The sequence below is a fragment of the Pinus tabuliformis genome, chromosome X (assembly GCF_031772625.1).
Source record: "Pinus tabuliformis cultivar Carrire ecotype Pingquan chromosome X, CPIR1, whole genome shotgun sequence".
Lineage (NCBI taxonomy): Eukaryota > Viridiplantae > Streptophyta > Pinopsida > Pinales > Pinaceae > Pinus > Pinus tabuliformis.
This window is the reverse complement of record NC_142308.1, coordinates 1,000,105,202-1,000,131,465: the sequence shown is the minus strand read 5'-3', so window position 1 is coordinate 1,000,131,465 and position 26,264 is coordinate 1,000,105,202. Positions and strand designations below refer to the sequence as shown.

At 35.8% G+C, this 26,264-nt stretch overlaps 1 pseudogene; it reads left to right on the top strand.

The window, feature by feature from the left end:
• The first annotated feature begins 24,883 nt into the window (after positions 1-24,883).
• The window catches only part of LOC149143098 (uncharacterized), an 86,125-nt pseudogene continuing 84,744 nt past the window's right edge, over positions 24,884-26,264 (top strand).

The following is a 26,264-nucleotide window of genomic DNA, read 5'->3' as shown; positions in this document are numbered from 1 at the left end:
CTTGAGGGTCGATTCCTTGTCTCTTTGTGACTAAGGCTTGCAATCACATCCTTTTAGATTTATAGTCCAAAAAAAAAAATAGGAGAACCTTGTCAAACTTGGTCCTAACATGAGTGTTGAGACCTCTGGGTCGACCACACAAAACCATCATGGACCAATCACTATACGCAACGTGGTCCTTTTTCCATGTCATCTACCACATGTCACCCTATGAAAATACCACACGTCACTTTCTAAATCCCTATTGGCTATCCAAAAACTTACTTTTTCTGACCACATGTCCCTCACTATTGAAGCCATGTAATCATGTTTGCCACATGTCACCAACAATTTCTCCACATGATGCCACATCATATATTTTCCATGTCATATCAAATATTGGTGTTATCCTTTTCAATGTTTATATAGAATGATGTATGGTACCCCATACTCGATTTTCATCCCATATGGTACCAATATGCATTAGCATGTTAAACCTAACCTGTACTTGCTAATCACAGTTTAATGACAAATTAGTGAAAAAATTAAAAAATTAAATTTTGTGGGATAGTCATTTGATTTTATTGTTAAATAATTTATCCCTTATTTGGATATCCTACAATCACACCCTTCTTTTATATATTGGCATCGCATTGGAAGCATATCCAACTTCTCCTTTGGTTAAGTGTCAATCCTAGTTGGACCCCTTGAAATGAATAATGGCCATTGATCCCTCTTGTTATGTCAAGCATGTTGGGAATTCTTCTAGTGAGGTTATGTATCCAATGGGGACTCTAATTTACCTTGACATGAATGAAAACACAATGTTCAAAAATCTCCCCCTTCTTCATTGATGGAAACACCGAACATTTGAGCACTCTTGTCAATCTACAATCTTTCCAATCTGCAATCCTTCGACATACCAATATGTGATTTTGGCAATTTACAATATTTAACCCAACCTACAATTTCTCACCCTTTGACATCAAAGTAAAAGTGTTGTGCCTACAACTTCTACAGAATTCCCCTAGTTGTCTCATTGTCAACAATTCTCCACTTGATGAATGATTCTTCAAATCTTTTGCAAGTATATATTTTGACCATATTTCCTTCAATTACATCTTTAATCCTCCAATGACATCAATAGGCAACACAACCTCACATTACACATCTTCTCATCTGCATCTCTAATTCTGAGATCCCCCTGGGCTAATTCTTCTCCTTGTTGTGAAATCTCTCCCTTTTAATATAACATGAGTAGGAAACAACTCCCCTTTAGCTACCAATGCACTTAGATACTAATGAATATTATAGAAGTTCTCCTTTCTATCATTTTTTTTATTGTAGCTCACTTTCTAAAGTTTCCATATTGTTGACGTGGTCTAAACAGCTACCATATATCATACTTACAATACAAATGAGATGGAATAGATATCACTCCCAACCTCTATCTTAGATGTTCAAATGTCTCTTTAGGAAGAGGTTTGGTGAATACATCTACATTTTGTTATGTATAGAAATATATTCTAACTTGATGATGTTATCAACTACCTAGTCTCTAATGGAATGATATTTGACACGAATATTTTTTGTCTTGGAATGCATAAAAATATTCTTTTAAATGTTCATTACACTTATATTATCACACATAATTGAAATAGGGTGATCATATCATACAATGTTGCATGTTATATTTTGTTTCATCCAAAGAACCTAAGTGCAACATGTCGCTGCTATAATATACTGTACTTTAGTTGTATAAAAATATATGGAGGTATTTTTCATACTCAACCATGATACTAAATAGTTTCCAAAGAAGAATGGTTCTCCACTTGTGCTTTTCTTATCATCAACATTGTTGTCCCAATTTACATTTGTGTATTGTTAGAGTGAAATATTTACTCCTTGAGTACCATAAGCCAAAATCAATAGTTTCTTTCAGGACTTTAGGAATAGTAATAGGAACACAATTTTCCATGCCAAATTTGTTTAACATTTCCTCTAGATATTTAGTTTTAGAAATGAGTATGCCTTTGTTTGCTTAAGTCATTTTCAATCATAGGAAAAATGGCAATTCTCCCATCATGGACAGCTCAAATTTCTTATGCATTTCTATAAAAAAAAATTGGAATAAATTTCATAGAATCTTCTTGATATGTTGTTCACATATCCATTCATAATAGTTTGATGAGATCACATTCTTTTACTTCCAACAATTTTATTTCTTTTTCAATTAATTTTCATGTGACCAAAATTATTATAAAGAAAAACCATAAAAAGGTTTTGACACCTATATATGTATGACCTTCTTGGAGAAATCATTTGATGAGATCCTTTTTGTTAGTCTTATTGATTATTTAATATACTTTCATTATTACTTATGTAGATGATGGGTTCATGTATTTGTTGGTTCTTATATTTGTTAGTGTCTCTGCTTGCATTGTTGGACATTCCTTTTACCACATTTGCATAGTTGCTAGGTTCTTATTTTTATAAGGATTTTTGTTTGAATCTCCTTAGAATATATCAAGGTTACGATTGTAAGATATGCCTGATTTGATAATTGGAGGTCGATCGAGTGATGGAAAGTTTTTCAATGTTTCAATCCCTTTTTGGTTTTGATTCAAGTAATCTTTCCTTCTTTAGATCCTTTCTCAAGGATATAACTCTTGCTTCGAGCTTCTCACAATTTGTCTCACATTCTATTAGTTGATTTGTGAGGATTTATTCTTTTATTTTTTCCTCTTTGAGTTGGGTCTTTAGGAGGATGATTACATTTGAATTAGGGTCTCTCTTTTCATGTTTTTGAGATAGTTCTTTTCTCAATGACACGTTATCATCTTCTAGTCCTTCATAATTATTTTTCCCATCCTTTTGATAATTTATTAGATTTTCTTCAATTTTTTTTGCTTCTACTCATTGAACGTTTAGAATAATGATTTACTATTCATTATAACTGCTATTTTTCTTTTCTACATTTTGTAATTTTTCCTTCAACCTACTGAGCTTTCCTTTAAGCCTCTTTATCTAAGCTAGAGCACTAATAAGTTCACCTTCAAGGTAAACCTCTTATTCAACAATTTTTTCCTTAGGATATGAACTATATTTATTATTATACATACTCTCTATATGCGTGAGTAAACATTCTTATTTCTCTTCCTCAATTATATGTTCATTGCTTTCTTCAAATGAGTAATTATCTCCTTTAGAATAGATTATTTTCTTCTTGAGAGGCTTCCCCTTCTTATATTTATTAGATATGCTCCTATCCTTATATTCTCTTTCATTTTCAAAATCTTCAACTTTAGTATATGGAAATTAAGAAGTAAAGTGACCAATTATACTAAAACCAAAACATCTAAAGGGGAAATTACTTTTATACTTTTGAAATCCCCTTTTAAGATTCCTTACAAATTGAGCCTCCTCTAGATTTGATTCATAGGTATAGAAATTTTTGGCCTGATGTTCATTTTTTTTTCCCTTGAGACTCTAAAGGAATCTTCCTTTCATCCTAACTTCTATTTTCTAACCCACATTTCATACATTGTGAGGATTCCATGTAGTTCATCCATATTTAAAGTTTCTAGATCCTTCATCTCCTCAATGCTTGAAATCATGGCATTGAGTCACATTGGAGGAAATATCAATGCTTTCTTATCAGTCACTACTTCATCAACCTTTTCATCAAGTCCTCTAATATCATTTACAAATTCATCTACTTGAAGAAAGAATCTTGTAATATCTTCATCTCGTTTCATCCTTAGACTTTAAAACCACTCTCTATGTGTTTGAAGTTTGGATCTCTTTAAATTTTCATCACCTTCATAGCTCCTTTGTAATTTATCCTATATCTCCTTAGGAGACTTTCACTTCATCACGTTAACAAGCTCAAATTAAACAAGATCACACATATATGCATTCATTTCTTTTAAATTCTTTTTAAAGGCCCTCCTCCCATCATGTTTTATTGGACAAGTTGTTATAACTTTGTGCCCATCCACAACAAATAGAAAAGTTTCAAAACCAAGAGACATTTATTAGGCTACCACTTTTACTTTCTACAATGCATAATTATTTACATCAATTAGTGGTTCTCTATTTGAAAATGATCCATCTTGACTGGACATTGTTCCCTTTAAGTTCTACCTTCTAATGCTTAAACTATATATAAAGGAACCCACTTTGATACCAATTATTGGATTAATAATTATACTAAGAGGGGGGGTTGAATCAATATATTAAAACTATACTTGATTAAATTATTCAAACACAATAAAAAATTAATCACAGTAGAGGATTGAATGTAGGATATATGTGGAAACCCATCAAGGAGAAAACCACAAAACTTCTTTTGATTAATTATTCTTACACTACAACAAAACCCTGTGATTAGCGTCCCTTTTCTCTTCCTTTTTTGCGTCTAGATCCCATTTTTGGTGCTATTTGTGTCCATTTATCAAATATGGTGCAAAAATTGATGCAAAGTTTGCATCGAGTTTTTAACCAAGTCTTACACCAAGTTTAACACGAGATATTGTAATAGGTTTTGCATCAGGTTTTACACCAGGTTTTACGATAGGTTTTATGACAAGTTTTGTGCCATCCTTTGCACCATGTTTTGCATCAATTTTGGCACCTAATTTTGTTTCACCAACTTTTGTGTCATTTATTGCATCCACTTTTAGCGCCTACACTTGCATCAAATTTTTCATCATCTCTTGCATCCTCTTTTGCATCATTTTTTAAATCATTTTTTTCATCTGTTTTTACATAATTTTTCACATCCCCTTTGCATCAAGACTTGCATAAGGTTTTGTGTCTCATATTGCATCTACTTTTGCATCGAATTTTGTTGCATCAACTTTTGCATCATATTTTTCATCCATTGTTGCACCCATGTTTACGTCCACTTTTGCGTCCCTTTTTGCATCTTATTTTTCATCTTCATTTTTTTCCTTTTTTTGCATCTATCATTACATCCACTTTCGTTGTGACACTATTTATACCATATTTTGTACTTACTATTGTACCCATGTTTGCTTCCAATTTTGCATCCATCTTCGCATCCACTTTTGCATCAAAATATTGCATCTATTTTTTCATCCACTTTTGTGTTGGGTTTTGCATCTCATTTTGTATCTTCTTTTGCATATACTTCCATTACATCCATATTTTTCATCCAATTTTTTTTTTTTCAGTTGTTGCACCCATGTTTGCAGCCACTTTTGCATCCCTTATTGCATCTTGTCTTGCATCCAAGTTTGCATCCTTTTTTTTGTTTTTTATTACATCCACTTTATCGTCCACTTTTGTTGTGCCATATCTTGTGCCTATCATTGAAACCCACATTTTCTTCCAATTTTGCATCCACATTTGCATCCTCTTTTGTGTCTAATTTTGCATCAAATAATTTTTATGTTTTTTTCATCCCATTTTGCATCTACTTTTACATCCACTTCTGATGCATCCAATTTTGAATCTAATTTTGTGTCCACTATGCACCCATGTTTTGTCCATGTTTACATCTATTTTTTAATCCAATTTTGCCTCCTTTTTGCATCCAAGTTTGTGTCTTTTTTTTTCTGTTCATTTTTGTATCCACATTTATTTCACAACAATTCATGCTAAGTTTTATGCCTACTATTACACCCATGTTTTCCTCCACTTTTTCATCCATGTTTGCCTCCTATTTTGTGTCCAAGTTTGCATCAACTATTGTATATACTTTTTCATGCACTTTTGTGTAAATTTTTCTGTATTGTCATGCATCTACTTATGTTGTGTCCACTCTTCATCTAATTTTACGTCTATTGTTGCCCCCATTTTTTTTTTACTTTTGCATCCATTTTCCAACACTTATATATTTTTTGCATTGATGATGTTTCTTATGACATAAACAATTATGAAAAACTGATGACAATGTCAATAATTATGACAATGATGATAATGAAGATGATGACGATGACATGAATTGTGATTATTATGATAATCAAAATGATGATAAAGATGATGGGGGTTATAATGACAATGATTATGGTGATGATAATGACATTGGACAATCTTCCCAATTTTTAAATGTTGTCATGGTCATAATCATTATCATTATTTTCATCTTGGTCATCATCAACAACAATAATGGCATGAATGATGATTATGATGTTCATGATGAAGTTGACAACAATGATGATAGAAATTACATTAATTATGATGATGGGGATGATGAAAATCATAATGGAGATGATAATGGTAGTGATGATGATGATCATCAGTCATATCTAAAAAATAAAGTTGTCATTTCTCTTGCATATATCATGTTTCCTAACAACCCTTTTTTAGTAGTCGTAATATTTTTTGGGTTGTGATATTTCTTACGATACCTATAATTATGAATAATTGGCGACAATGTCCATAATCACGATGATGATGATGATGATGATGACGACATGAATGGCGATTATGACGATAATGCAATGATGAGATTGATGGTGGTGATGATGATGATAATGAAGATGATGACACTCCATCTAAACTAGGGAGATGCTCATAATGAGACAAATAAGTACTCTCAAGTTGAAATATTCATATAAGAAGGGATCTCGATTGATAATCATCAACGATGATTTACATCATCATAGCCAACATTTTCAAAATAGAAAGGCCTTGAATAACAAGTTATATCTCTCCATTAGATCATAGCACAATGTTGGGAGGCATAAATTTGGACACCACTGCCTCTTTAGGCACTTACCGCACTAGGATGTTCATTAGGCATGTCCTCGCATGATCATTTCCTAATCCACTATCATAATATTTGACACCAGGAAATGTCGATGCTCATGACTATTCTTATCTTGGATTAATGTACTTGAATTATGGCAGTTAGTCCTAGTCAAAGCACAAATTCTCAAAGAATATTGGTCCTAGATGTTTATCTAATCCATCGTTCTCCCTACTGGTGTCTTTAGTAGGCTTATGACTATTAGTCTCGACCATAGTACAAGACAAATGGATAATATGGTGTCAATGCTCACTCCCCTTCAACCAGGGAGGAGACATCCACAAGCACAACCGTTTCTCAAGAATACCCATCATTTTCATAGGGAATAACATAATTAATTTGTTTTCATCGCATGACACCTTTATGATTAAGCATTCATATATTTGTGGCAAAATATTTTCCCTTTTGTCATTTGTGATGAAAGAAAATCAAAAGGTGAAAGCCAAAATAATTAAAGATACACTATAAGGATTTATCTAAGTCTAAACTCTAAGGTTAATGTGAAAATTTATGTAAATATTATATCTATGAGTTGTTCAAAACTTATGAAAACCTTATTCCCTAAGTCCTATATATACGAAAAATCGAAAGAAAGAAAAATAAGACCCAATGAATGGTAACTCATGTATTCACACCCTCTTTGGAAAACATATGAATATATACACTCCTAGTCACACTTGATAACATGTTTGTGATGGTTAAATCATGAAGTCCTCTTTTCCCCTTTCATTTTCACTTCATCATTTAAGCACCTAATTGAGGATCTAGGGAAATTTTCTTGCCTAAGGGTTTCATTTTTACTCTTGGTTTACTTATGTCACACTATGGTCAATCATGTGATGGAGTGAAATACTTAAGTTTGTGGAGTTATTAGAACAGTGTATTAAGTTAGTCACCACACACACATGTATTACATGTCATTGATCCACATGTGTGGGTTGGAGACTCATTTCTTGAGAACTTTAATGGATACTACTTTAGGGCCTTGATGGTATATCTTAGAAAATCTCTTGGTAAACATTGTGATTCATCCTTTCTTTTCTTCGAGACACTTGATAATATTGAAGTCACTCCCAATAATCCACGGATATGGGGAGTATAAATTACTTGTGCTGGAAATAGAATTGAGAAATAGAGTTTTTCCATTTGCGATATTGGAGTCATAGACATTGGATACATGGTAGTAGTCCTCTATGTCAATTAACTAAAATTATATTGTCATAATGCGAAAAGAGGTAAACATATTAGTAACCTTGATGTCCTGATCATTCAAAATAATAACCATTCCACCCAAGTATATCTAATCATCAATCACTACTACTTGGAAATTCCTCCCCCATTTTCTAATTATATCAGGTAGAACCTCACTTAATATTTTTATTTCTTATTTCAACATTATTGATGGGTGCTTTGCATACCATTTTTCATTTAGTAGTATTTTTTTTTGTTAAATATTGAGGTCCCTCATGTTCCATGAGACTATTTTCATGGAGAATTTACACAGAAAGGAAGTATAATGTGACTAAGAAAAACATGTTCCAAGATTTAAGTTATTGGACAATGCCACTTCATGACTCCTATATTTCATTAACCTACGACTAAATGGTGAACTTGATAGCCTTAAGGGAAATTAACCAATGAAAATCTCAAAAAGAGGTGACTTTTGAATTTATCACATACAAGCTAATTTACTAAAAAAATATCCATAAAAATTTCATCAATCAATGAATCTTTATAAAAAATATCCAAAACAATTTCATCAGGCAATGAAGCATTACATTATAAATTACAATCTAAAAACTTTTTGGGAACATTTTGCTAAACCATGTTCAAAACCAACATATTTAATATTAATATTTAAATATAATATGGAAAATAACACATTTTCATAAATTAAATAACATGTTATCAATCCTAAGAAATGTCACTAAAATAAAACTAAAAAGCATGCAACTAATGGGAGTGACTACTCAAGGCCACCATAAGACAATTAATCTATTAAGACAAGGATTAATGGGGAAAGAAATATACAAAGGACAAAGGCAAACCTATTTTAACTTTATTGTTTTATTAGGTGCAGGTTGAACATCTCGAGATATAATGAAGAGAAGAATTAATTTTATTGCATTAAGAAAACCCAAGCACATTCCATAACTTAGCAAGGAAGAGATGTATAATACCCATCTCAGTGACACAATGCATGGCATTAAGTTACTTTTTTATATATAATTTAAACTTATATCATAAAATCACAAATTTAGCATGAATGGATGTTTAAAATCCATTTTTATAAAAAGAAAATATAATTTTTGTTATTAAAAAAACCGGGAACTAAATATAATTTTTTAGAAAATAAAAAATACTAAACTGAATATATATTTAAAAAAAAACTAAACTTAAGAAAATAAATTTATTCTTTTTTAATTTAAAATATTTTTTAGAATTTTTTTAAACACTTCCCTCCATTCTAAGAAGCAAAAATAATAATAGAAATAAGGACGGACCAAAAATATTCCTTTCCTTGGTAAGTGTTTCCCACCATTCATTTCACTCACTCGAGGTATTTCATAAAACAGAGATAAGTGTTTTTTCATACTCTTTTGGCAAAGCCTATTGAGCTTCTCTTATGATATATCTATTCCTTGATGGAGTCCCTGATATATTGATCAAGTTTTTATTCCTTGGAGATTAATTAGAGCAAAGAAAACATGAGTACTCTTAATTCCAAGTTCAATGCCTCTAATGGTGGACACAAAGCAAGGGAGGGGTTGCTATCGTGGTCATAACTCCAAGTTCATTGTCTCTGATGGTGGACGAGGCAAGGAAGGTGGTTGCGGTCATGGTCATGGTCATGGAGTTTTCTCTTTTACATTATATTTAGGGAGTTCAAAGAAATTTGAATGGAATCATTTTTGTCACTAGGTATAATGGATTAAGTGTGATAATGGATAAAATGAAGTAATTATTTGTGAGCATTTTTTCTTGAACGAACATTAGGATCCATCTTATTATAGATAAAATTACATGCATTAAAAACAACTCAATATTTCATGTGACATTCATATTGTATGCAGCTTATTTTTCATTAAAAACAATTTACTTTTTCATGTGACATTACTTTTTTGTTAAAATTTTTCTATTTCTAATCTGAATTACAATTGTAATTTGAAATAAAGCTTCCAGTAAATATTAATTTACCAATTCTGCATGGAAATCATAAGAAACATTCAAAATATAATATGAAGAACAAATGTGTACCTACTTCATATGGATTCAAAAATGCTTCTACTACTTAATGTGAATTACAAGTGTAACCTTAGTTGGACCTCCAATATATTTTAAGCCATATTTTCATTTTATTTTTAGTATTATTAAATGTTATTATGTCCTACCTCATTTTATTGTTAGCATTGTAATAAAAATATGCATTTTTTCTATAGAATTAGTACTAACATGTAATATTGATTTTTTTTCCAGAACGCTATAGGTAATGACCACGAAGATGATGATATAGACTATGTTTAGATTAGATCATATATCAGAGATGATGATGATGATGATGATGGCATTGGTGATGATTATGTGGATGACATTATCAGGATGGTCGGGATGATGATCATGGAAATGATCATGAGGATGAGCTTGACTATGATTTTCGTGGTGCTAGCTAGCCATGCATTATTTTTTATAGTTAGTTGAATGTCTTAATATGGTAATCATACATTTGAATTTTAGTTTATTGGAATAATGATGATGATACTATTGGGGCTATCTTGTTATCTTATGAATATGTTGAAAATTGTTTACAATTTTCTTATGAAGAATTATTGTGTATGATGAGATTCCTATTTTTTTTATGGATGTCGTGAATTTACCTTAGCATAATGATATCTATGAAACATTTTTATTTGGTAATCTTACATTGACTTTTAGTTGATTTGATTAAATATGATGATGATATTATCATTTTTATCTTGTTATTTTATGTATATATTTAAAATTATCAACATTATTTTGATGGAGAATTATTATGTATGATGATATTACTATCTTTCGATGGATGTTGTGAATTTACCTTAGAATAATGGTGTTCACAAAATATTTTAATATGATAATCACACATTTCAATCTTAGTTGATTTGATTAAAGATGATGAGGATACTATTAGTATTATCATGTTACTTTATATATGTGTTGAAACCTGTCAATGCTTTCTTATGGAGAATGATTATGTATGATGATATTACTATTTTTGGATGTAATGTTGTGAATTTACCTTGGAATAATGCTATATGTGATAAATGTTGATTTAGTAGTAATATATGTATATTGAAAATTGTCAATGATTTTTTGATGGAGAATTGTTATATATGAGGATACTGCTATAGTTTTTATGAATGATGTCAATTGCCCTTAAATTTGTTTACAAATACTAAGTTATGAATTTGAATTGTGATATATTCTTAAATGTGTTATACATGAAAATAACTCCTCATCATCTTGGAGGAGAATACTATGTTGTTGGTTGAAATACCCCTTTCTCCTAAACTATATAAGCCTATAATACAAGTTATGTACCATGAGGACCACGGTATCCTAGTCTATAAAAAGTTGTCCCCTTCATCTAACTTTTGTTACCAAAATTCTTGCATTAGAGGAATTTTCAACTCAAAAGATAACCACCTAAGAAAAAATTAAGAAACTAATGAAATAATGCCATGTAGACAATTTTTTAATATACCATTTTTATTATTCTTTTACAAAAATTACCCAAATAAATGCCACATTTATCAAAATAATATGTGTATTTTATATTTAAATTAATATATTAGCACAAGATTTAATAAAATTTAAATTAAAAAAGCAAATTCAAAATTTAAAGGAAATTTAAATTACCCAAATAAACATCACTTTTATAAAAAATAACCGTCTATATGTATTTTATATTGAAATTAATTTGTTAACACAAGATTTAAGAAAAATTAAATTTAAAAGGAAAATTTAAAATATAAATTTAAGTTACTAAAATAAATACACTTTTATCAAAATAACCATATGTTTATATTTTATATTTAAATTGATTTATCAATACAAGATTTAATAAATTTAAAATTAAGAAAGTAAATTTAAAATTTAAATTAAATTTAGGATTTAGGATTTTATATTTAAATTTAATTATTTAACACATAATGATTTACCCTTCATTATAAATATTCTCGATATTCTAACTTTTATAGATGAAGATATTAATATTATTTTTAATATTTAATATAGTTTTCGGTCACTTGGGCACCATTCACAGTTAATTATGTAAGTTATATTATTAAAAAAAATCCACTGCCTAGTCACACCTGTATGTCTTTTAAATTTTAAAGGATTTTGATTGGCTTACACTTTATGACATGGAAATTCAATGTTAAAATTTTAAAATGAAAATTCTTCTAATACGAGGAAAAAAGCTGGAGTTAACTAGAATTTGACACTCTTGTTCACTTTCAGAAACTCATATGGTAGAATGTGATCTCTTTATCCTCATCTTTAGATTTTTCCTAAAAAATAAAAGCATACAAAAGTGGGAAAGTGCCATAAAGCATGGGGAAGATTTTTCCTGAGCATAAAAGCATCTAAAAAGTGGAAAATGCCATTTTTATATGAGGAAACATTATTCACCCAATAGATTTTGCCAAAATTTTGGGAAATCTTCATAGCCTTCACTTTCCTATATATTGGAGGCTTGGCCATTGAGGAAATGATGGGAATTCGTGTATTGTCACGCTGCTGAGATCTATCTTGAGAGGGAGAGTTTTGGAGCTAGGAGTTGGGGGAGGTGTTGTTGCAACTGCATCTGATGGTTGCAACTTTCCTCCAACTCCTTTATTAATATAGATTACTTGTTCTTCCTTCCAAATGCTACTATTCATTCTTTACTTATCCTAATTAACTAATGAATGTATGGTATTTTGGTTTTTATTTATTTATTCAGTAATATTTATATGTTTATGATAGTTTCAATTATCAAGATATTATGTTGTGAAGTTTTCTTTTTTATCTCTCTTGTTTGTAGGACCAAGATTTGGAGATATCTAGGAGCGCTTCCTAGCTACATTAAAAACTCCAACAAGAACTGCATGCAAGGACTCACATGAATTCATTCTTCTTTTATTAATCTATACTCTACATCTTGATCTACTAAGAATCCTAAGTCTTAGAAAAACCTTTCTCTTAATCAATCTATCTTAGGTTTCTGGGATAAACTGAGAGGGTTTTATGTTCATCTAACTGTGCATTAAATCCTACAGAAAAATGATATTTATAAATTGTAATATATTTCACTATGTAATAAAATTAGTAAAATGGAAGTAAAATTAAAACTCTAAACAAGAAGCCAAAAGTGGATGTAACCATCGATGCAAAATTGAGAGTAGAATTGGATGTTAAACTAGCAATCAAAACAAGATGCAAACAATGAGACAAAAAGGGTTTTAAAGTAGAATTAAAAAAAGGTGTAAAACTAGACACAAAGAAGGGAACAAAATAGGGCATACAAAAAGATAACAAATTGGGCACAAACAAGGATGCAAAAATGGACACCAAAATGTGGATGCAAAGAATGGTGTAAAATTAGGATGCAAAGTTGGGTGCAAAAAGGATGTAAGAAAAGACACAAAACAAGAAGCAAAATGGGACTAAAAAAGGGTGAAACTAAGGATGCCAAAAATGATGCATAACTAGATGAAAATTCAAACTAAAATCTAGGTGCAAAATGAGATGCAAATGTGGACACAAAATGTGGCAGAAAAAAGGATGCAAATTTGGATGCGAAAAAGGATGCAAAATTAGACACCAAAAATGATGCAAAATTGAACATAAAAAATGGTGAAAATTGGACACAAAAGTAGAAAAAATGGTGCAAAAATGGGAATAAAAATGGCTCAAATTTGGATGCAACATTGGATGCAAAATGAGGTGCAAAAAATGATTCAAAACTTGGTGCAAAAACAAATGCAAAAGTAGATGAAAAAAATGGCTCAAAATTGAACGTAACATTAGACACAAAATGGGATTCAAAGCAACACATGGTCCAACATAAGGTGAAAATTTAGATGCTCAAAGGGATGCAAAATTGGATGCAAGAAATGTTGTTAAAAATGATGCTAAATTGGATGCAACAAATGATGCAAAATTAGATGCAAAATAGGATGCAAAAAAAGGAGACAAATGAAATGAAAAAGTGGACGAAAAAAATGGTGCAAAAATAGATGAAAAATTTGGCACTAAATCAGATTCAACATATGGTGTAAAATTAGATGCAAAAAATGGTGTAAAAAAAGGAAAAAAATTTGGTGCAAAAATAGATGTAAAAATAAGTACAAAATTAAAAGCAAAAAATGGCATAAGACTAGATGCAAAAATTGGTACAAACTCGATGCAAAAAAAGGCACTAAATCAGATGCAAAAGATGGTGTAAAACTCTATGCAAATTACGACACAAAAATAGAAGCAAAGAATGGCACAAAATAGGAAGCAAAAAATGATGCAAAAAATGGCACAAAACTAGAAGTAGAACCTGTTGTAAAACCAAATGCAAATCTTGGTGCAAAATATGATACAAAAAATGATGCAAAATTTGGCGTAAAAAAAGATGAAAAATTTGGCGCAGAAAGTGACGCTTTAAAAATTGTACAATAGAGCCAGATTTAGCACCAGGCTGCTCATCCCAATGGAGAGAAAAATACACTAAAATATGGTGCTAAATTTGGCGTAAATTGCCTGTTTCGATGTAGTGTTATGTAGGTACAACATATTGTTACAATCTTCATAGGCTCCAAATTATAAGAGAGACAAACCCCTATTTATTTGTAGGCACCAACATGTAGGAGACACCAAGCCCTTGATATTCACAAGATGCACCAATCCTCTTTCGCAAGCCCCAAGTTGCAAGAGACATTGATACTCGAGACATATATATGATTCAATCTATATTACAACCATTTTTTTGAGTCACCTTCTTTATTTATAGTATGTAATCTTCTTTTTCTGATTCATTGTGCTCTTTTGCAATTCTTTGCAGACTTCTTCTCTAATAATTTAATTCTATCTAAATCATTATGCTTCACTGACAACCTATGCTACTATCTTTACTTGTGTAAACCCCTTAGTAAATAAAAAAATCAATGAGATCCAAATTTATATATATTCAATTCTCTCTATGATCTAGTTATGTTATTCACGTCAACACTCTACATAGCTATGAATTATTTTCTCTCTTAACCAACACTATTCTCACACATTTAACAACACTACACTAACAACAATTTTAATTTGTTCACACAATTTTGATTAAGATGGCATCAAAATTTTGTTTTATTTCTTACCTTTAATTTCTTTGATCCTTTACTTCATGCCTATTCAACTCATGATCCATTTTTGTATGTGCATGCTCAAGCTCTTTTCTTCCATTACATTCTTGATCCACTTTGTGTCAATTTAAATTAATTGAAAATCCTTATACCTTAGTGCCCAAAAGTTGAACCATGAGAGTATACGACCATTTGCCCTCACCAAGGTCATAACTCAATGGTCCATTAAATATGGGGTCATAGTCATTTATTGAAATCACCCTTTCTACACACTTCATACATGGTTTTGTCTTCCTGGAGATAGTTGTTTCCACAAGGGAACGAGTGCCCAAAACATCTAAAAGAAGTGATAAATATTTTAAAATAACTTGTTGGAGTTGAACTTGGATGAAATGCAACGAATGGTTCTAATTCAAAAACCCATCAATTACAACCATAATGGCCATATCCATGAGATTTTCAGTCATTTTTAAATAGAGATGGCTAGAGGAAACACGAGAGAGAACAAGGTTTGATAATCAGGCACCCAAGAATATTATTTCAAACCATGTAGAAAGAATGATGAAAGAATATGAAAATATGTATGGATTCTTTGAAAAAGTTAGAGCACCCATTAAGGAGTCTTAAACTAATTGTGGGTACCACTTGCATATGTAAATACATGGTTTTCTTAATAGAACCTACTGCTTCAAATTACTTTTCCAACAAAATAAAAATACACCATGAAATGATGAACACATTGTAAGGAAAAGGAAACTGCAACTTACTTAGAGCATTGGAATACCTAATTTTTTTTACTAATTTCTAAGATATTTTATTCGTTACATTATTACTTCCATCTCCATACTCTGAAACCATTACAAAATGTTGATTTCCAATTTTTATTCTCTGATGCTATGTTAACTATGAATAATAAATTTTAAGATTGATCTCCTTTTAATTATAAAATACCCCTCCTTTAACATAAAAGTAATATGATAATGATTTTTTTTAATTACAAAAATTTAATAAATTTTAATGATGATGATAATGATGACAATTAACATCCATTGATACTTATGGGGTTTATCGAACCTTCAGAAAAGAAATCAGTTGAGAATTTTAGAAATATTATTTCTATAATCAAAGAGAAGGAAGATGAGCGTTCTGAGAGCACTATAGTTATTCTGTTGGGTGTGGAGCCTGATTATCTTCTATATTCAAAGGTATCGCCACATAGGACCCCAGTTCGAAATGGGGGCGGCAACGCCGCCTGTAAAATATTCGCTGCAAGGGGGGTCTAGGGGGGGCGGCTGCGACCTTTGGGAGCCCCCCCCTGGCGGGGGTTTTCGGGGCAGCGCCCACGAAGCTAAAAACAGCTGTAAAATTGCCTTGTAAAAGTATAGTAATTTCTAGTCAATCTGGGCCGTTCATTAGGCGGATGATCTGATGGTAGAACTTATGTTTAGTTTAGGTTTTTTTGCCCTAGAAGCCAACCCCTCTCTTCGTATGAGGGTATTGTATTTGAGGCTGTGTGATAGATGTGCATTTTCTGTGAGTGAGAAACAGAGAGGTGAGACTGTGAGAGAAAACAGAGGATATTACAGCGGATTTGCTGTAGGTTGTGTCTCTTCATTTTGCTAGATAATAGAAAGGAAGGACTGGCTGTTCGGGGTGGACGTAGCCCAAACTGGGTGAACCACGTATATCTGTGTCTCTCTTGTTTTGTGCGTTTTCTGTGTTTATATTTCTGCAATATTTTATGTGTTCCATTGCTCCGTAATATATAATTTTTCTAACATATTCTAGCTTAACAAGTCAAGAAGGTTGGAATTTTGGTAGATTTTTGGAAATGAGAACAAATGTGAGTGAGGGCTAGATAATATAAGAGAAATTTATTTTCAACTTCAATTCTCTTAGTGTCACACAAATGACATATTCTTTCTTCTCAGGGTGTTTTCAGGATAGACCAATGCCTAATTTCACTTCGAAGCTCATGGGAGTTAGTTCTTATCTTCAAGATGGTTATTTTATTATTATCATAGTCAAGACAAGGAGTTAATTATGGTTAGTGAGAGTTAGGATGATCACCTCCTTGTATTACCTTAGCTTCCTTTTCTTGTCAAGATCCTTATCATTACAAAATTTGTCCTTAAATTGGAAGAGATTGTATTTTTAATATTATCTCTATTCTCCAAGATGATATCCTTATTTAGCACCCAACAGTTGACCCATGCCTAGGCATCCTTTTTCCCACCCCACTTGAGTCAGGGATAGAGTTTTTGGCTAGAGATAAAAGAAATTTTGGGGAACCTCTTGGTTGCCATGTTTTAAATATTCTTTTTATACATCGGAGAGCTAAACATGGTCATGCATTTAATGGGGGAGAGGCTAGCTTCAGTAATGAGGATAGGATAACGATTATTACCATTAATATTTAGGTTGTATTTTATAAATTTATTTTGGATCATCTTGATATTCCTCTGTGATTCTCTAGATATTCTGCGACCCCAAACTTCACATTTGTATAAAATCATGTGGCTGACAAGACTTTCAATGAGGAACTTTTTTTTACTCCAAACCTAGAGATCAATCATATTACAATTGTTTTCAACCTCATAATAGGATTTCCAACCAACAATGATTATTTTCTCAAATCTATAATTCTAATTGAGCTTATGATTAATGTGAATACCTAGGTATTTTTATGAAGAAATGTTTTCCAAGAAATTGCTATTGTAGGTAAAATTATGATGGTTAATATTTTTGGCCTTAATTATCATGACTTTAATCTTGTCAGTATTAACATTCATACCCATATTAGAGTAGTAATCATGGATGATATTAAGATTTTTTTCGAGATCCTTATGGCTTCTTGCCAAAACAACAATTTTGTCAGCATACAGGAGAATATTAATGACCATACCAGTGAACTTGGTGCCAACGCATATTGTATCTTCCATCATGGTTCAATCTTATCAATGTAAATGCCAAAAAATGTAGGAGATAAGGGACACCCTTTCTTAATGTCAATATTACATTTAATTTCTTTAGACCGTCCTTCAGTGGTCTTAAGCTTGGTGAAAACATTCTCATAAAGATTAATCACAACTACACTCATCTCAAGGGAGGACCATTATCACTTCGAGTCTTTGCCATAGGTTATCTCAAGGTATTGTTTCAAAACCTTTCCTCAAATAAGAAAAATAACAAAAAATGTTGGACTTACTATCACAACATTCACCGCTAATGATCCGTCGATGGTGCTGGACCCGTCAACATGTCAGGGGATCTCCTAGGTAAGAATTCCCAACTAGACCTTAGACCGTTTTGAGTAGGAATCCCAACAGTGGGTAGTATAGTATCCCCTTGACTACGGTTGTGCTTAGATGTAAGTAAGATTCCCTTGTTGGAAGAAAGGGTGTGTCCTTGCAACAAGTCAAGGAAGGCTCATGACAGCCTCTAACACATAGAAGGGGGGATGAGTGCGTCGCTTAGAAACCTGTGATAGCACGTAGCTTGAAAGGGAACAAAATAGTAGAAAGACAGCACAAGATGGAAAACAAGATAGCCAACAATCCAAAGTGATGGATTATACCAAGAACGTTCTTCGATAAGATTCATACAAATACATACAAAATAGTCCATACATACTGCGTAAATTACATCTACTTACATCATTAAGGTAACCAAGATAGCCGAACTACAATAACAATATATGCATGAAACGTGTTGGCTTTGTTATATTAAAGTAGTGAAATATTCATTCATACATACAACCAGGACTTCCACTAGCCGAGATAGTGGAACATTACACTCACTGTCACCTACTCCTCCAAAGAGATGTACTAGCTCTGCACTATGGAAACAGAGGAAGAAGAGGGTAGCGTAGACCCACAAACAATGTCAACACTACTGAAATGCTAGCACCCGACTGAGCAGATGGGGCTGCACAAAAGGGTGAAAGCATCCAAGCTATCGATCAACCCAATCACCCTTATTGAGGGTGATCTGTACGACATAGGCAAAACAATGCACGACGTCACCACAAAGGCCCTCCAAAATTTCACGGAGGAGAATCATATTGTGTTGGGGGCCCTCAGATTATAGATTCAGGAGTTGCAGGGCACACTCCTTAGGCTGGTACCCTTTTGACCAGCCTCACAGTAGGGACAATTGTAGTCGAGCAAATGCTACACGCTCAGACAACCAACACCATAGTGTCGCCAGAGGGGGCACTGGTTACAACAAATGAGGTTGATAGGCCTACAGTTAGTGCACTAAAAGGGATATGGATCAACATGGCTACACTCCCATGGGAGATGCTCTATGTGCTGCAGGATGGGATTACTACAGAACTGTGGGCTAAGGAGAGCCATGTGTTGCAAGTGCTGAGCAAGTAAAAGATCAACATGGAGTAGTTGAGCTTGCAGCATGACGAAGTGGTGTCACATAACAGACAAATGGTACAGGTATTGGAAGAAGCCTATCAGATGGTCCCTGAGCTAGCCATCCCATCAGACGCAACAATAGAGGCGCGTATCCACAGACTAGCAGTAGGGGTGTATGAGGCGCGAGAAGAAATGACCAAGGTTCAGCTGGAGCTAAAACTTCACATAGAAGAGCTGTGGTTGAAGGCGCAGCCGTCCACCCCTCCAGAAGTAAGAGAACAGTGTGCCAGTGCTATTACATAGGGATGGAAGAGATGAATAGTGTTGTTAGGGTCTACACTAGAATGTTGGAGGAGTCATTTGAGGTCCTCACTAATCTATAGGAGGACCCTAACATCCAGTGCTTAGAGACAGAGGCACGTGAGCTCTAGCAGCAGTACAATAACATCAAGGGGACCACACAGATAGTGGCCCTCACTCAAAGGCTCACACAAATGCAATAGGCCAAAGCACTAAAAGAGCAAGTGGACACCGCACGACATCGACAAGCAGTTTTGAAGGCCCGTGTTCAGCCTTGGATCAACAAGGCCTTCGTCATTACAACAACAATTGAAGGCAAGCTCGCGCAAATGTAGGGGACACAGGAACAGATCCAAGGAAGCAGTTTCGACACCGTGGTCTTGGAACAACGAGTACAGGAGATTCTGCAGGCAGCTGCTCAATGTGCTTCCAACCTTCAAGCGGTTCGATCAGAGTTGGAGGGACTCCGTGCGAATATCTCCGCACTGACAGAGTGACTCGAGGGCAAGTCACAATTTTTGTGTCGGGGGCCTGTTGGGTGTGGAATCCCGCCCAAGGCATGTTTTAGGGCTTAAAACCCACGTTTTGACTAAGTCCATTGTAAAGACTCCACAATTTGTAGGCACGGAGCGCAAAGTCATAATAGAGTCACAGGGTTGTTCCCCCTTGTTTTTGTAATGTACTGTTGGCTTGAAAGATTTGCCCATTTTCCGCGGACCATGGGATTATATAAATATAGTGAGGCTCTAAGTGTAGAAAACAGTTAATCGAATCGAAGGGTGATGAGTCTAAGGAATTGATTGAGTCGAAGTGTAAGTTGTGTCTTTGGGTCGTAGAGTAGGAGAAGGATCTGTAGCTGAGTGTGAACGTTCTACCAAAGCAGACATGGGAGCACATGGGAAGGCCTATGTTGCAATGGTCTCCTATCCAGCTATGAATGGCAAACCAGCAAAATATCCTCCCTATGGAAAGATTGTAGGGAATCACAGTGGATATCGAAAAAGCAAGCGTGCTAGAAAATTTCCAAGTGATAGACATTGTTAATGACAATAATTCCTACCTTGCACTATTAGGGATAGATTGGGCCATTGACAAGAATGGGGTGGTAAATCTAAAGAAGCGCAAGATGATTCTTGAGAAAAAGTCTATGCGCATAGTTGTACCTTTAGACCCTGCAGAAGGATCGTGCTACATAGAGCCAGTGCGTGACTATGAAAGCAACGATGACTTGGACTACATCTACAAGATAACTGTGCGAGAGAAAGACTAGATAAATCCAACTATGGATAGACAAATCTCATGGGAGCACGAAAGTTCCTGCACATCAGATTCTGATGAGGAGATAAAACGATGGAAGAATGGATTACACGAGGTAACCACACTGAACTGTAACATGATGACGATATCGTTGCACTGTGTATCAACGGAGGTAAGGGATCTGCTTGTGTATGATGGATTGAGTGAGGTAGATGACTTCCTGAACAGATTTGAAAGGGAGGTACCAGAACAGCAATGGTTTGAGGCTTTGAAATGGGTACTGCGTGCTACGTGTGCAAGGTGGTTGGCCGTGCACCAAGGAAGCTTCGGGGACTGACGTGAATGTAGGAGAATGATGCACATATGGTTTGGGAAGCCTCAGATGTGATTCAAAAAAATATTTCTAGATGAAACAGTCCACATGCCCACCTGTCCAAATGGATACAGGCATATGGTACAAAACTTGTGCGAATACACATAGCCTTCACGTTAGGAGACATGGTCAGTAAGTATGTGCGGGCAAGGAAATGGCACGAATGACCCTCCAGTTGGAACCATGGAGTATGGAAAGACCAAGTGCACAGAAGGTTATCCACGCAGAAGCCTTTAATGAAGTATGCGAAGCACTGAACAAGGTACACAATGCGTAGCAAGCTGATTGGGACCTGTGCGTACCAATGGTTCTATGGGCTTGTAGAACCATGTGCAAGAAACTAAAGGAGTAGGAACCTCCAAGGTTGGAGTATGGAGTTGATGTTGTAATCCCCATAGAGTATAAAATGCCTAGTCTGCGCATAGTAGCACCGATAGATACGACAGTTCACGGAACCTTGGAAGAAGCGGTCGCACAGCCGAATGAAGAAAAACAATTGGGACCTGACGAAGAAATCAGACAGGGTGACCTTAGACTCCAAGAACATATGAAAGAAAGGGTGCGATTAAGGGAGAAAAGCACTCTGGTAGAAATAGAAGTCGAGAAGCTTGAGGATGAGATAAAGGCAGATTTTCTTGATAAGAAGACAAGGTGATAAAATAGGGTGTGCACGATTACCTTGACGAATTTTGCGACTACCACCGAGATTTGATCAGCCTGATGCCTTGGATCGGGCCGTATATTACTAAATGGATCAACCATGGTGGCGCGTTGTAGACAATAAAGTGCACGATGCAGCCAGTAACAATAAAAGGAGGGTATTTTCCAAGAAAAGTGATGGATGACCGGATGAAACCCTATACAGGTGGCGTGGCCACCTGACTAGTTGTGGGAAGTATAATCTTAGCACTCCAGGCAGTTGAAAGGAGGTGTAGGACTATAAACTACTCTGCCCAGGAGCTATGCGATGTTGGAGCTGCACGCAGGAGTAAAGTGTCACAATGTCTGCGACCGCGCAAGGGGGGTTGCACTGTCGCACGAGTTGGCTGGAAAGTGACCATTAGAGTCACTATTCGTGATGTGATGCTCAACTTGAGACCAAAGGGAGTGGGTGGTAAGCATTTAAGACACGCTTTATGGGCAAGATTTGGGAAAATTTGCTGCTAAGGGAGCATCAATGAACCAGATTTGAGGGAAATGGTCGAATTCAAATTCAAAAGACACTATAAATTACAAAGGGCCACCCAGCAAACAACAGTTGGTCATTTGCAAATTGAGCTGTCATATGCCCCGTGTATTCTAAGAAAAGACATGTTTTCCCTATGAAAAGTGTTGATTGAGCCCCTGATTAAGGAACTGAGAGATTACTGGACGAGCAAGATGGCAGCATTTGAGGAAGCTAGGGAAATTGCAGAGATGATCGTGAAAAAGGCCGAACAGGCCATGACTGTGGAAGATGCCCCTGAAGGCACCAAGATTGTGGCAGAAATCCCTAAATCACCATGCATGCCAAGGCTGAAGAAGGACAAACAACTGATGATTCTAGTGCATGTGTCCCTGCGAATCCCGTTGCGCACTAGATTAACAATGGAGGAGAAAGGGAATATAGTTAACTTGGAAACCGATGAGGAGGAGGAAGACCTGGAGGACCTTATAATTGAAGAATATGAGGACAAGGGAATGGAAGTAGAAACCGAGGTTTTCCACCCTCCAACCAAGCTACCTGTGTATATCCCTCCATGGAAGGGGAAGGCAAAAGTGCCAAGGAATCGACGAGACCAAGAGATCTCTCCAGACTCCACTCCTCTCGGACGACATCATCTTTGAGGGCATGCACCTGGGGTGGTTGCCAAACTTGAAATTTGAAGATTGGGATCTCATTGACCAGGAGAAATTCCCTCATCTAGAGACCATGTAGCTCATGAAGCCCAAGTGGAACACCGCGGTAGGGGTTATTGAATTGGGGCTGCGAAAGTGGTTATGCGGAGTGGAAAAGGTAGGGTTATTAAACCTGCTCTAGGTGTTGCATTTCCACCGCGCCCCAGTAATGATATTCGTCATCAGGAAACTACTTTGCCTGGTGCATGGTGGGTGTTTGTGGCTAAAGGAGCCCATCCCCATCACGAACCACTTAATCCATCGCATTACCCATCTTCCATGCAAAGGAGAGGACCCTGTAGACATCTCAGAGGGGATGAGCAGCGATTTGGCCATCACAAAGGCCATGAAGAAACAATACAAGCTAGAGAAGAAGAAATGGGGCTATGTGATCTCTAGTATCAACAAAAAAGTAGTCAGGGTGGCAACTCAGATACTGGAAAGTAAGTTCATGCAAAAGTTCCACGTGGATGAGGTCCCTACACCAATGGTGGCACTTGTTGAGTAGTGCACAGAGGGGGTCCAGTTTAACTAGTCCGAGTTCTTATGCAAAGAGTTCCTGGAAAATTGCGCGAGGCCCAAGAACAAGGAAAAACATTCCACTATGCATGGCTTCTACCTTCCATAGTGCTGGTGGCAGGAGAATTACCAAAGGACAGTCAATTGCCCACAATTGACAGGGATCTGCCTGAGGCCGCGAAGTACTCTTCACTGTGGGGCATGAAAGATGCAAACCAGATCCTTGACAACAAGATATTATGGGTGTTCATGGAGATGAACATCAAAATGGGGATTAACCGCAAGGCATGGTTATCACCCACTGTCTACAACAGCCTGCAAAGTTTTCCAGAATTTAAAGTGAACTTGCACAACATATATATCATAGCATGCAAGGACCTGACCAAGAAATGGAGCGAGCTACCCTTCATAGCCACAAATGACATAATTTTTTGTGTACTGGAGACATGACCTTTGGAGTGGCATGCCCCAGACATCGTAGCAGTGGAGAATTCTGCTGCACAGAAGAATAAAGATGAGGCCAAACTGCGCATGGTACCATTGGAAAAAAAAGAGAAAGCAAGAAGAAATGGAAACAAAAGCGCAAGAGGCATGAGACGCTACGCATATAGCAACAGAATAGCAAAAGGACATGGCAGAAGCAGCTTAGAAGGCAGCAGAGAAGTCATGCGAGGGCCAGAAGTCACCTTCACATGGGTAGCAAAAAGAGATGGAAACAGGGGAAGAAGAGGGCAGTGCAGATCCACAAACAGCGTCAACACTACTGAAGCACCATTGCCTGAGCAAGCGGATGGGGCCACGCAAAAAGGTGAAAGCATCCAAGCTATCGATTGACTCAATCACCCTTACTGAGGGTGATCTGTACGACATAGGAGAAACAATGCACGACGTCACCACAGGAGCCCTCCAGAATTTCAAGGAGGAGAATCAAATTTTTTTGGGAGCCCTAAGAGTGAAAATTCAAGAGTTCCAGGTTTGCACTCCTCAGGTTGGTACCCTTTCAAATAGCCGCATAGTAGGGACAGCTGCAGCCAAGCAAATGCTACGTGCTTGAACAACCAACACCATAATGCTGCCAGAGGGGGCACCGGTTGCAATAAATGAGGCCGATAGGCTTACAGTTATTACACTAAAAGGGATTGGGATCAACATGGTTGGGCTCCCATGGGAGACGCTCTATGTGCTGCACGATGGGATTATTGCAGAACTGCAGGCTAGGGAGAGTTGCATGTTGTAAGTGCTGAGCGAGAAAAAGATCAACATGGAGCAATTGAGCTTGTAGTCTGGAAGAAGCCTATCAGATGGTCCCTAAGCTGGCCATCCCATCAGATGCACTAGCAGAGGTGTGCATCCACAGACTAACGACAAGGGTACGTGAGGCATGAGAAGAAATGACCAAGGTTCAGCTGGAGCTGAACCTTCAAATAGCAAAGCTACAGTTGAAGGTGCAACCGTCCACCCCTCTGGAAGTAAGAGAGTAGCGCGTAAGCACTATTACATTGGGGATGGAAGAGATCAACAGTGCAGTAAGGGACCGCACTAGAATGTTGGAGGAGTCATTCGAGGTCCTCACTAATCTGCACAAGGACCCTAACATCTAATAATTAGAGATGAAGGCGCGTGAGCTCTAGTAGCACTACGACAATAACAAGGGGACTGCACAGATGGTGGCCCTCACTCAGAGGCTCGCGCGAATGCAATAGGCCAAAGCACTGAAAGAGCGAGTGGATGTCGCACGACACCAAGAAGTAGTTTTGAAGGTGCGCGTTGAGCCTTGGATCGACAAGGCCTTCATTATTACAGCAACAATTGAAGGCAAGCTCGTGCAAATGTAGGGGACGCAAGAACAAATCCAAGGAAGCAATTCTGACACCGCGGTCTCGAAACAAGGAGTACAAGAGATTCAACAGGCAGCCACTCAGTGCTCTATTGACCTTGCAGTGGTTCGACTAGAGTTGGAGGGAGTCCACGCAAAGATTTTTGCACCAATAGAGTGACTCGAGGGCGAGTCACGATGTTTGTGTTGGGGGCCTGTTGGATGTGGAATCCCCCTCAAGGCATGTTTTAGGGCTTAAAGCCAAAGTTTTGACCAAGTCCATTGTAAAGACTCTGTGATTTGTGGGTGTGGAGCATGAAGTCATAATAGAGTCATAGGGTTTTCCACCCTTGTTTTTGTAATGTAATGTCGGCTTGAATGATCTGCCCATGGTCTACGGACCATGGGATTGTAGAAATAGAGTGAGGCTCTAAGTGTAGAAAATAGTTAATCGAATCAAAGGATGATGAGTGTAAGGAATTAAGTCAAAGTGTAATTTGTGTCTTTGGGTCATAGAGTAGGAGAAGGCTTTGCGGCTGAGTGCACAGAGGCCTAGTAGTCTGCAGCTGAGTGTGCGGACCCCTGCAGTTGAGTTCGCAGGGTAGCTCAAGTCTATAACTGTTGGAAACATTAA